Source organism: Paroedura picta, chromosome 11 (assembly GCF_049243985.1).
Source record: "Paroedura picta isolate Pp20150507F chromosome 11, Ppicta_v3.0, whole genome shotgun sequence".
NCBI lineage: Eukaryota > Metazoa > Chordata > Lepidosauria > Squamata > Gekkonidae > Paroedura > Paroedura picta.
Window position 1 is genome coordinate 43,197,905 of NC_135379.1, and position 12,074 is coordinate 43,209,978.

A 12,074-nucleotide genomic window follows, 5' to 3' on the forward strand; every position below is an offset into this window, starting at 1 on the left:
ATCAGAGGACTGGAGCCCCAGTAACAAAACCAAAATACCCATAAAACCTCTAAGTTCACCCAGGCCTTAGATGGTTGTGGAAAGGGCCAGCAAGTTGTGACTGACATGGCAACCCCATGTGGTTTTCAAGGCTAAAGATTTTCTGTTGAGCATCCTGGACTTCCAAAGACTGACCAAGACTGTCCCAAAATCTAATGAGACTGTGCTAGCCTGCGAAATCCAAGTTAGGACAGGACAAAGAAGTCTATGTCAGAACTTCACACGGCACTTTACATTCTGAGTGATGGTCCTGATCTTAAAACATTGTGCTGTTGTGTCTGCATACAAGGCCATCGTAACACTACTGCAGACACTCTTTGAGGTAGGTGAGGCTGAGAGAGCTCTAAGAGAACTGCTATGAGAACAGCTCTAGGAGATCTGCAACTTGCCCAAGGTCACCCAGTTGGCTGCATGTGGAGGAGTGAGGAATCAAACTCTGTTCTCCCGATGAGAGTCTACTGCTCTTTAACCACTACACCGTGCTGGCTGTCAAGAGAATGAGGTGGTAAAATGACGAGGCAGTAGATTGGTCCGCACATTGTCTGAGTACAGGCAGATCTTTTTTTTTTTTTTTTGATGTTTCCCTACATTCGACTCTCTGCAGATCGGCTGAGCAAGCGAGGAGGGTAGAAGCTTTCTCCCTGCTGAACGTTCTTTTCCATTTGCATGGATTCTAAGTGCTAGAGCATTCAAAACTGAGATCCCTCTGCTGTCAAAAACAGCCTGTTCTCCCCTTTCAATATTTCAATATCCCCCCCTTACAATATTCTACCCCACCTCCGTGCATGTATAAAACCAGCGGAGATTGATTTGGATGGTTTATGTACCTACTTGCAAAGGAAAATTATCTGAAGAAGTATGTTTGCACACAAAAGCTTATTATCTTGAATACAATTTGGTTGGCCTTAAAGATGCCCCTGGACTCCAATCTTGGTCTGCTGCTTCGGACCAGCATGGCTACCCACCTGAAATCTTACTCGGGAAGGGTTAGTTTGAAAGTCCATGATGCTGTGACTTCAAAGAAGGCTGTGTCTGGCCTGTGCCTCCCCACAGCTTCAAGAGTTTGCTCTTCTAGTTCTTCCGATTTTATACAGGCGTCATGCTGCATATTTTAATCTATAGCTGTAAATGGCTTTGTTCCCACATACCTTAAAAACTACTTCCATTCCATCACGATCTCCAAGGCTAATGGAGAGGACCATCTGAAGTGGAGTGTGGTAATTTAACCAGCAGCATGTACACAGGATTAGGCCATGATTAATTCCTGCAAGAAAGACGGTGAGTTTGAGATTATTCCAGATTAGGAAGGGCGAGTCTCCAAAACTGAACAGTTGGCACATTGTCTTTGACTTCTCTGCCGGGTTTGTAGGAGCTTCTGCAGAACTTGGGATGGGAAGAGTAGCTGATGCACATTTGCTCATTAGCTGAGCAGGGGTAGACAACCTGTGGTCCTCCAGACGTTCATGGACTACAATTCCCATGATCCCCTTGCTGGCAGGGGCTCATGGGAATTGTAGTCCACGAACATCTGGAGGACCACAGGTTGACTACCCTTGAGCTAGAGCATATCACCCATAGCTTGCCATGTGGTGCAATATCCAAAAAGTGAAAATATGCAAGCATGGGAAAATAAAAGCTACTGGGAGGCCATCTGACGTCACAGCCAACCCCGCAAAACTTCTTCTTACTAATGCCGTGTCCAGTTTTCTCAAGCCCTGTCCAGGTTCCAGCACCCTTAACCAGATGGTTTCTGCTCCTCCCAATGTCTCCTAAGGCGAGCATTTTATCAATCAAAAGTTGTCAGCTCATGCGGGTGGCTCACACATTTATCAGCTTGCTTTTCGACACATACATTACATACAGCTTTGTCATCCCTTCCCTGGAAAAATATATTTGCATTGTTTGTTGCAGAACTGTGTGAGATATAAAGATGAGGCAGCCATGTGAAGAAGAGATCATTGGGGGAGGAAGACAAAAGGGAAAGTAAGATACACTAGACCTAGGGATGCCAGCCTCCAGGTGGGACCTGGGGATCCCCCAGAATTATAGCTCATCTCCAGGCAACAGAGATCAGTTCACCTGGAGAAAATGGTTGCTTAGAAGGTGGGCTATATGGCATTGTACCCCCTTGAAGTCCAAATTGCACCCTCTGCAGGCTCCACCCCCAAAGTCTCCAGGTTCTTCCCAACCTGGAGCTGGCAACCCTAACTAGACCAGGGCGACAAAGAATGTTCCATTGAGGGATCGGCACTTTTTCATATGGGGAACTTAACAGGCAGGATTTGGAAAGTCCTACCTCCTTTTGGTATTTGTCTACCACCCTTCCTTTCCCTGCCTCTAAAAAAAATCTGGTTGAAACGACCTTTCATATTGTGTTTTTTTTTCCTGTAAAGATTTTTCTATAGGCAAGATAGGATAGAGTCCATTATGAGATACATGATGGAAAATCTGTAGCCAAGGGTTCAGTTCACATAATTGGGGAATGCTCAAGAACTTGGTACACAAGAAATTTCTTTCCAAAAGAAAAGGAATGGCATATTTCTGTCCACGTTTATTGTGTATCCGATTTTCTTTGGAACTAGGGATTCATATGTTGTAATCGTTTTAACTCAGAGATTAATCAACCAAGAATTCAGTTGATTAAGTGGTGTAGGCAATTTTAATCGTCGAGAGCAAATTTTAATCAGTGGGACTGAGGTTTATGGGCAAATCTGCTTCTTTGTGAGGCAACGTTCTATTATGGTGCTCCTGTAACAGAATATATAGAACATGGAATTGGGAAATACTTAATAGTATCTTTTTTTCTAACAGTTATTGGCAGCTTTTGTTGATAGCATGCCCAGTTCTTTTACTATCTCATTAAGGCTTTAATCTACTCAAATGGAATGCATTCATTCCGACAATTAACTGCATTCTATCATCAAGTTGCAGCCTCGCAGGAAACTCAATTTGAATGAATTAGTTAAAAAATAAACAAAATGAGATATTCATCAACTCAGCATGCATCACCTGGGCCTTAATGAGGTCCAGTATCCTGCTGGACCCTACCCCACCAAATTCTGACTTGTACGTTTTCTCTGCCTCCCCTTGCGGCTACAACGGAATTGTTCCCCCTCAGTCCTTGCAAATGCCTCTCCTCTCCCCGGCTTCCTCAAACCCTAACAGTTCCACAGGGCCTGCAAAATGGAGCTCCTCCACCAGGCATTTGGTTGAGGTCAACCTGGACCATCGCTTCCAATTGGCACTCAGCCCCCCCCTCCTATTAGGACCATCACTAATCTCACTAGCCCACTGGTCCCAGTAAGAGTTGAGCTGAGGCTCCTTTACAGTTCTATCATATTATTATTGCTGTTATGATGTTGGGATTATTGCTGTTGTCACATGTGTTACCTCATGTTATTTGTATCTGTTTCCTGTAAACTGCCCTGAGCCTTCGGGGGAGGGCGGTATATAAATATAAATAAATAAACAAACAATTAAAGTCTTTCTGCAATGAGCCTTCTGCAAACAGTTCCCACTCCCCTAGCACAGAGAGTTGTGCTTCTTCTGTCCATTTCCCCCCGCAGTGTAAACCACCACTGAAGGCAAGTTCACAATCTACACAATCGCAGAGTGCGTTCCACAGCCGGATCACTTGGTTGTTGTGGGGAAACGACTTAATCATTCCAAGAACCACTCTGCACCCATTGGACATTGTGCTTCCAATGCACTCTAGCTGCAAAAGCATTATCCAGCATGTGCAAAATGGACCAAGCCTTGTCAACTATGGGCTAAACTGGGGGTGACTAGATGACCCATGAGGTCCCTTCCAACTCTATTATTCTATGATTCTGGATGTGAACGATGAGATTAATGATTTGGATTTTGGGCAGGTGAACGCAGCTTGAGTGCCCTCTTCGGATGTGGACCAGGATGCTGGTGGAAGAGGACTTAAAAACTTTCCCCCACACAATAATTCAAATGTATTTAATCCACCGGCCTGGCAGTCTCTAGCAATAGCTGCTCTTATAGTGCTGCCAATGCTTGGTCAAGCCGAAAAAACCCTTCAAGCTTAAGAAAACCTTCACATAGCACAGAAGCAGAAGCCAGAGACAGACAGTTTTAGGAAGAAAATAAACTTTTTTCTAAATCCAGTAAATAAGTAAGTTAATAGCTGGAAAACAGGGTTTGAGTCCCCACTGCACCTCCACAAAAAGAGATAAAGGCTGCAGGACAAGTATCCTTTCCACATCTGCATACATTTTTAACTCACTCTTTATTTAGGAACTCTCTGTTCTAGCCACTTTATCATTTTCAATGATAATATTTTTTTAAGCCATTAAAACAAGCAATTGGACATGACTAGCATAAAAGCTGTCCACCATAAAGCTGTCCACCAAACAGAAACAGATCATTTTAAAAGATAAGAGTTAGTTTTTATACCCTACTTTCCACTACCAGAAGGAGTCTCAAAGCAGCTCACAATTGCCTTTCCTTCCTCTCCCCACAACAGACACCCTGTGAGGCAGGTGAGGCCGAGAGAGCCCTGATATTACTGCTCAGTCAGAACAGCTATGTCAGGGCTGTGATGAGCCCCAGGTTACCCAGCTGGTTGCATGTGAAGGAGCGGAGCAGCAAGCCCAGATCTCCAGATTAGAAACTGCCACTCTTAACCACTAAACCACTCTGGCTCTCAACCCCAATTAAAATCCTGGGTGGAAAAGATGTGCCTTGACCTTGCACTCAGAGAAAGTCAATTAGGTGCCAGGCGAGCCTCCAGGGAGAGAGCGTTCTTCTCCTTCAAAAAACATCCCCATCCACTTATGTTCTAACCATCTGCCCAACCATTGCATTCCCTGAGGCTCCTTGATAAACCAAGGGTCATCCTCAACTTGAATGGAGGACACTCAACTGTAATTATTGTCAATACGCTGAAATATTGCGGCGTTTAGGGGGGGAAATCGGGATTACTTATCATTGTAGAGGTTCAGTACATTTTTTGTCTTGATAAATACAACAATGTTAAAATAGGAACCCACATCCACCTCCTATCCAAAGCATAGCCTGTCTGTTCATTGCCCAACATCATATATTTTAGGCATAGGGGGTACATAATTGCCATTTATTCTCTCCAATCGAGTACACAGAGCATAAAGTTGCATTCTGATCATGTGGATTAAAACAGGGCTCAACAAATTCCTAGATGCCAGGTCGGTGTAATGGTGAAGACCAGCACCCTCTAATTTGGAGAATGGGGTTTGAGTCCCCTCTTCTCCTCTGCATGCAAACAGCTGGGCAACTTTGGTTCAGACACTTCTCTTTCAGCTGTTCTCACAGAGCAGTTCTGTCAGAGCTCTCTCTGCCCCACTGGGTGTTTTGGGGAGAGGAAGGGAAAGGTGTTTGCAAGCTGCTTTGAGATTTCTTCAAGTGGTGAGAAGCGGGGGTATAAAAAACAACTCTTCTTCTATGGTGCCTAGAAATTTCTTTGTAGCACCAGTCAGCAATGATTTTATTAAATCACTTCTCAGCAGTTCTCATTGGAAGAACAAAAGGCTGGACCCAGCCAATTTTTCTAGTGGTGAAAAAGAGAGGAGGGGCTTTGTTAAAAAGTCTGGGCTTGAGATTGGGGGATGTGAGTGGTTAAAAGCAAAGCAGAATGGGAATGCTGTAATAAGGGCTGATTCTGCACTTACTTTGTTTATTCCGTTGTGGATCCTGCTGAATTCAGATATATTTGAACTCGGGTCTTCCTCTATTCCCCCCCCCACACACACACACCGAAACAGAAAAATGTTCTGCACATGATTAGGGAAGCTCAGAAGGGGGGGGAGAGAAGCGCAACAGGAGCCTCTTTCTTTTCCTGAAAGGGGGGTGAGGATTGGAGACAACAGGATTGGAATAAATCCAAGAGGCAAATCTTTGCCTAGAGAAATTAGTGTTTCTGGAAATTCTGCCAAGAGAAGCTAGGGCTTCCCCTTTAAGGGAAGCTTGCAACCTGGGAATGAGGAAGCTTTTGAACTGATGCCATGGCCAATCAGGGTTTTTCTACAGCATCTGAGGCTCAGCAGCAAGTTAGTTCAGGACAAGCAGAGAGTTCAGGACAAGCACCTTTACTCATGCCAATTTTTCAAATATCGAGGGTTATATCCACTCCAGGATATTGTGGGGGAAAGGTAGGGTCACTCTAGATCAACCCTGCTTGTTGCAGAGGGAAAATTTAAATCAGCCAAAATCAAAATGGAAATTGCATTCAGTGTAGACGGCAGGGATTGAATCAACCTGGAATTGGAATAAAAGTTCCATGCAGCCCAGGAGGGGAGTTGCTCAAAAGCTGGAGCCAGTACCAAGTTTATTGACCAGTTCTCATCAAAATGTGTTGTTGTATGAGACAAACCAAATGTGCCACTGCTTGTCTACAGATAATGTTCACTTTAGACCACTCAATAGTTGTGGATGAATTCGTTTCTTGGCCGGATGCTTTCTATAGTGGCCCCAATATTCAGTTGAACAGACCTTTTAAAAGCAATAACAGAATGACGAGAAATTGGGGAGAGGTTAGGCGTTCAACAAAATGTCATAATCCCAAAGTGGAAACAGTCAAAGTCTGGAGCAAGGAGTTAAATGGTGAACACTGCAGGGTCTGTGTACTCCTCAGGGCCAATAAAATCCATGGAAACCCCTCCTGCAATCACAAGCTCAGCAACGAAGATTGCCAGCTGCAGGTTGGGAAATACCTGGAGATTTTGAGGGCGGAGCTTGAAAAGGGTGGGCTTTGGGGGGAGGGACTCTGCCTTCCAAACAACCATTTTCTCCGGGTCAAATAATCTCTGTTGCCTGGAGAGGAGTTGTGGTCTCCAGCTACCACCTGGTAATGCAGAAGTCTGGGGTGTTGATCACCTGATTAATTATCCTCAAGGTTCCCTCCACAGTTGAGGGCTACCAACTGGGCAGTCAGGGTGGAGCATCACCTGACCTAAGATCCTGTTGAGGTGGCAGGAGAAAAAATTATAAACCAGCAACATCACTATGCCATTTTTGGGATGAATTGCCAGAAACTCTATGGCAAAACTACAGAGCACCCTTTCTCAACTATTTTACCACAGAGAAACCCTGAAATTCTCTTTAGGGTTCAGGAAACCCCAGAAGTGGCACCGCTGTGCAGAATATGGTTGGGAAGCATTGCTGGGTACATGCCCGCCCAGGGCTCTTCCCCTTCCCACTCCCTCCACGCCCATCATTGGTCCTTTTGGGAGGGATGGGTGGGTTGGCATCTAGGGTCATATCACCCGATAAATATCTAACAAACATTAGAGAATATGAATACAAATATTAAAAATATGTGAAAAATTATTTAACCTCACCCATTCGGGAAACGCTTCCAGGGCCGCTAAGAAACCCCAGGGTTTCATGAAACCCTGGTTGAGAAAGCCTCTATAGAGGTTACCATGACCTTGAGCAGTGGTTCTCAACTTTCTAAATGCGCTGAAACCCTTTGGGTCGCTGCCACGCTGTCACCACTGCCGCAGTGGCGGCACAGCATCAACCCAAAGGGGGTCGTGGCATTAAGAATGCAAACTACGATCTCCGAAGCCCAAAGTGGCCAGCGCCGCAGTGGGGAGGGGCAGTGCCGGTGCCTCCGTGCTCTGTGGCTGCGTGTGATTACCTGCAGCCTCTGGCTTGTGTGCCACCACCAGTGCTGCCCCTCCTCTCTGAGCCACAGCACTGGCCACTCTGGGCATAAGAGATCGCTGAAGTGGCCGACCTCCATTAGGAATGGGTGTTGTGGCAGTGGTAGCCTTGGTGGTGACCCCTGGGAAAGGGTCAATTGACCCCCAAGGGGTCGTGACCCCCGGGTTGAGAACCACTGATCTAGAGCTTCCCATTGTTATTTCAGGTACAACAGGATGTGGCTTCATTATGATGTCATGCTCCCCTCCCCTATGGCCCTGCCTCTACCCTCTGCCCTCCCACTGGTGGCCAGACTGAATCCAGCAACCCTATCAAGACCTAACTAAGTGGAAGTCAGCCTCTGTTAAAGAGGCCTTAGGTAGATAGGCAGGTGGGAAGTCCTCAAGGTTCTCCAGTCCACATGGAGGTACGATTTCCCCACTGTCCATTTTGGATCACTGTCGCAGGCTTTCAGTGTGAAGTACATGAACCAGCAGAGAGCGCTTACCATATTATGCTTCCTCCCCTCTCCTTTAGCCTTCGCTCAGAGAAAGGGGGGTGAGGATGCAGGAAGCTAATAACCTGACAACCAGAGTACATAAATTAAATACATAAATTCTTTAGAAATAGGGCTCTTGGTAGCATGTTTAAAGTATAACTAGTACTTCTACAGCAGGCCAAGGGAGTTCATATTTAAAACGAATGAGACACTTCTCAGAAGATGATACTTCAGAATTATTTCTCTCACAGCTTTGCTCTTATTGGCCTTGCTATTTTCAACAGTTTGAGGCAGTCAGGTTACAAGCTTAAGCTGCTAAAATGAGATTTGTAAACTTCACGATGCTCAGGAAAATATGCATATAAAATCCATTACTGATGTATTCACCGGGGACTGGATTAATTTTCCATTTGCCGCGCAGAGAAGGAAAATTCCACATTTTCTCCACATACACATACAAGATGCTGATGAGGCATTCCCCCCTTCCTGTCTTCTGTGAAAATCAGATCCATGAGGGGGTTTTCCCCTCAGACCTGCCTTATCTTCCAGCTTCTTTCTGAAACTCAGTCATGTACCTCAAGACATTGTTTCACTATTTTTGCTATTTCCTGCCCAAACAACACAAGAATGTTCTTTGTATGGGAAAAGGGGCAAGTAAAGATGGCAACAAATCCCACAAAGAGTTCTTTTCTTCTGGGTAGGAGTTTTTAAAAATCACCAAGGATGGACCAAACAAATCTCTAAGAAATCAAAAGACAGTAATAGGTGAAGAGATGCCAATAAGACATGTATTTATGATAGATGTTCACCAAAGCACACAATGAAGGAGAACCAGAAATGGAATGGCGCTCCACAATAGCTTTGGCCACAGTGAATATCTGTGGGGTGTGCTACAGGCCTCCAAACACTCTGCAGATAGAAATATGGACCCTTCTGAGCATGGCTGGGAAAGGTGGATGAAACTTGGCAGGCAAGTAACATGGTTGAGAAGACAATGGTGGAATCCACACAAGGTGGACATCACTGTGCCATACACAGATAATTGTTTTAGAAAAGCACCCAAACAGGTAGAAACAGGTGAGAGAAAGTGAGTCAGCAGCAAGAGTCAGCAGCAAGTTTAGTTCAGGGAAAAGCAGAGAGCTGCACTTTTAGTCATGTGATTTTTCAAATATCGAGGGTTAAAAGCACTCCAGGATATCGCGAGGAAAAGGTAGGGTCACTCCGGATCAATTATGTTTGTTGCAGAGGGAAAATCGCCTGAAATCAAACCGGAAATCACATTCCGTGGAGAGGGATTGCAATAAATGCTCGACCTGGGACTGCAATAAAAGCTCTGTGCAGACTCCACCCTTGAAGTTGGCATAGACTGGTTCTATTTAATAGCTGAAGCACAGTAGCAAGTTAAAAAAAAATCAGTCAGTGCATGTAGGGGACACAGGACTGCTGTGCCAGAAGGTAGAATCACCCAGCAAAAGATACTAGCATCCAGTAAAAGGACTTACCAGTGATCTGCACGGCATTGCTCATTTGGAACTGAAATTACCAACAGACAACAATCCCAAACTAATGGGATATTTGGGTGCAGACTGGAAAGGAGAGACTGTGGATAGAAAATCACCTATTCATGTATTCTGCAGTGGAGCAGCTAGCTGGAGCAACAGAAAACAAGAAACCGTGGCTGTTTCCACCACAGAAACAGAGCTGGTATCAGTCAACGTGGATACTACAATGAATGCAGGACTTTGGAATGGAAGAACCCAAGTGCAGCTTTTCGAAGACAATCAAGGATGTATGAAGCTACCACAAACTGAAATCATGTAAAGTATCTTGTAAGAGACATGGAGAAGGGAAGGGCTTCTTGAGCTGGAATATTTCCCTATTGAACACAGGATAGCAGATGCACTTAACAGCAGTCTGCATGTGAAAAGTTTAAGATTCTACGAGAGAAGATGAATACTTTGGACTCTGCACACTATATCTCGAGGAAGAGGTGTTGAAATATACAAGATCTAATATGCATAAATACAGACAGATGATGGGAAAGTCCTGCAGTCCAGGAGACAGCTAGCTAGTTTAGCAAGGTTAGGGACCTCCACCTATTTCAAATTGTTCTTTTCTTGTCTCTGATTGGCTTATTGGGTTTTTCTGGTTCTTCTGAGAAGAACAGTGAGTTCAGCTCCCTGGAGAAAATGGCTGCTTTGGAGGGTGAGCTTAATGGCATTATGCTCCACGGAGGTCCTTTCCCTCCCCACCCTCCCAAATCTCCCAAAATATCCTCTCTCGGAGCTGGGAACCCTACTTGCTAGCCCTGTGCTGCCCTAGCCGGGCACACGCAGGGTTAGTGCAAGGGCAAGCACGGTTACCGAGTCAAGCAAGTTCAAAGCGCATACCAGAGAGTAGTCAAAAGTCTAGTCCAGGTCTTATCAGGAATTGTTAGCTGACGAAGTCCAAAGGAGAACCAAAAGAGTTGTAGTTTATCTTTACCAAGGTCAAGCCGGGAATCAGTTAAACAGAGCTTCGCCAAAGCGTCGGGGAGCAAGAAACCAGTCAAGGCAACGGGTGGACATGTGCACAAGGTTGCAGCCACACTGGTAAGCACTTCTGCTGTGCTTAAGAACATGCTGAGCTTTCACACCAAGTGGCTGCACCTGGCACTCAGCCTTCCTCCGATGAATGAGCCCCACCTGAGCCCAACCTAGCCTGTTGCTGTAGTCTAAGCTGAGCACTTTGCCTGTGTGTTGCCAACATTGTCCTCCTGCACTCCCTCCTGCGCTCTGGAGAGGAGTCTGGGCTGTTCAGGGGTGTTGCTGGTGCAGAGGGCATGGTGCTTGTCTGGCTGGGACCTGGTTGTGGCTCCCTATCGGGACTTGCCTCTCTAAGCAGCATCCTGCTGCTTTGCTCCAGCTCCTCCACTTCTTCCTCCGAGGGAGCTGGCAGAATGAGCTCAGGCAGTGGTGCAGAGGCACCCTCTGGAGACGGGGGCCATAACAAGCCCCCTCTTTGGAAACAAAACAATCCACTTGTCCAAATGTTGCCTGCAACTTTGGTATAATATGCATCCATTCCCGGGCAGGCCTCATTTGGAGAAGAATGCCAGGAGGACAGGAAGCAAGATGTTCAGAGGAGGCAAGATGGTGATGGTGGTTACTGCTGGGTAGCTATCAATTTGGATATGGATAGCTCTTTTCCTGCTCCCAGATCTCAAGCTGAGGGAGAATCAAGCCCTTTTATTTTATTTTTTTTAAGTACATTATAACAGCAAGCAGGCTTTGGGGGGCAGCAGGGAACATAAACTGTTCTCAGAGTCTTTGTGAAAGGGAAGGTGGGATCATGGCTCCCCCAAGATGGCTTCCTGAGACACCGGCAGGTCTGTGAGCCGGAGGGTGGAAGAGTGTTGTCACCACCAGGGGGTGGTTGTAATCAGGGTTTTTAATGTTATGACTGGGGTTTGGGGTTGTTTTATGGATATTTTATTGGGGGGAGATTTTTCTATTGTGAACCGCCACGAGCCATTCAGGAGCGGTGGTAGAGACATCGAAATATAAATAAATGAAATCTATAAGGTCGTGATGAAAATTCAAACAGAAGTGGGGGAGGGGGGGACACAGGAGGAGGCAACGTAGCGTAACCCTATTTCCATTTCCACTCAGTAAAAGCTCCGGCTATCTTTCCCTTTCCTTTTCTCCTCACACAATGAACTAATAGTATGCGTGGGTCAATACAAAGTTATTCGTGGCTTACCAGGGGAAAAAATATATATCTATCTAAATCTGACCCAAAACAACAACAAAAAAACAAATCCCCTCTGAACCCAAATCTGTCAAGACACATACAAAAAAGGCCTTCAGTGCTTTGTGTGTACAGGGAGAAACAGTTGTCTGCTACATGA

At 45.5% G+C, this 12,074-nt stretch overlaps 1 protein-coding gene across 2 annotated transcripts in view; it reads right to left on the reverse strand.

Moving 5' to 3' along the window:
- The window catches only part of POU6F2 (POU class 6 homeobox 2), a 336,328-nt gene extending 325,637 nt beyond the window's left edge, over nt 1-10,691 (reverse strand). Inside the window, exons 1-2 of one of the 2 annotated variants that reach the window (XM_077303990.1) lie at nt 10,576-10,691; nt 1,188-1,303 (exon numbers count right to left, since the gene is read on the reverse strand). The gene's annotated coding sequence lies outside the window, so the exon portion shown is untranslated. Of the gene's footprint in view, nt 1-1,187; nt 1,304-10,575 lie in introns of those variants that run through there. The other variant, XM_077303991.1, reaches the window with a different exon arrangement.
- Between the last annotated feature and the right edge of the window lie 1,383 nt (nt 10,692-12,074).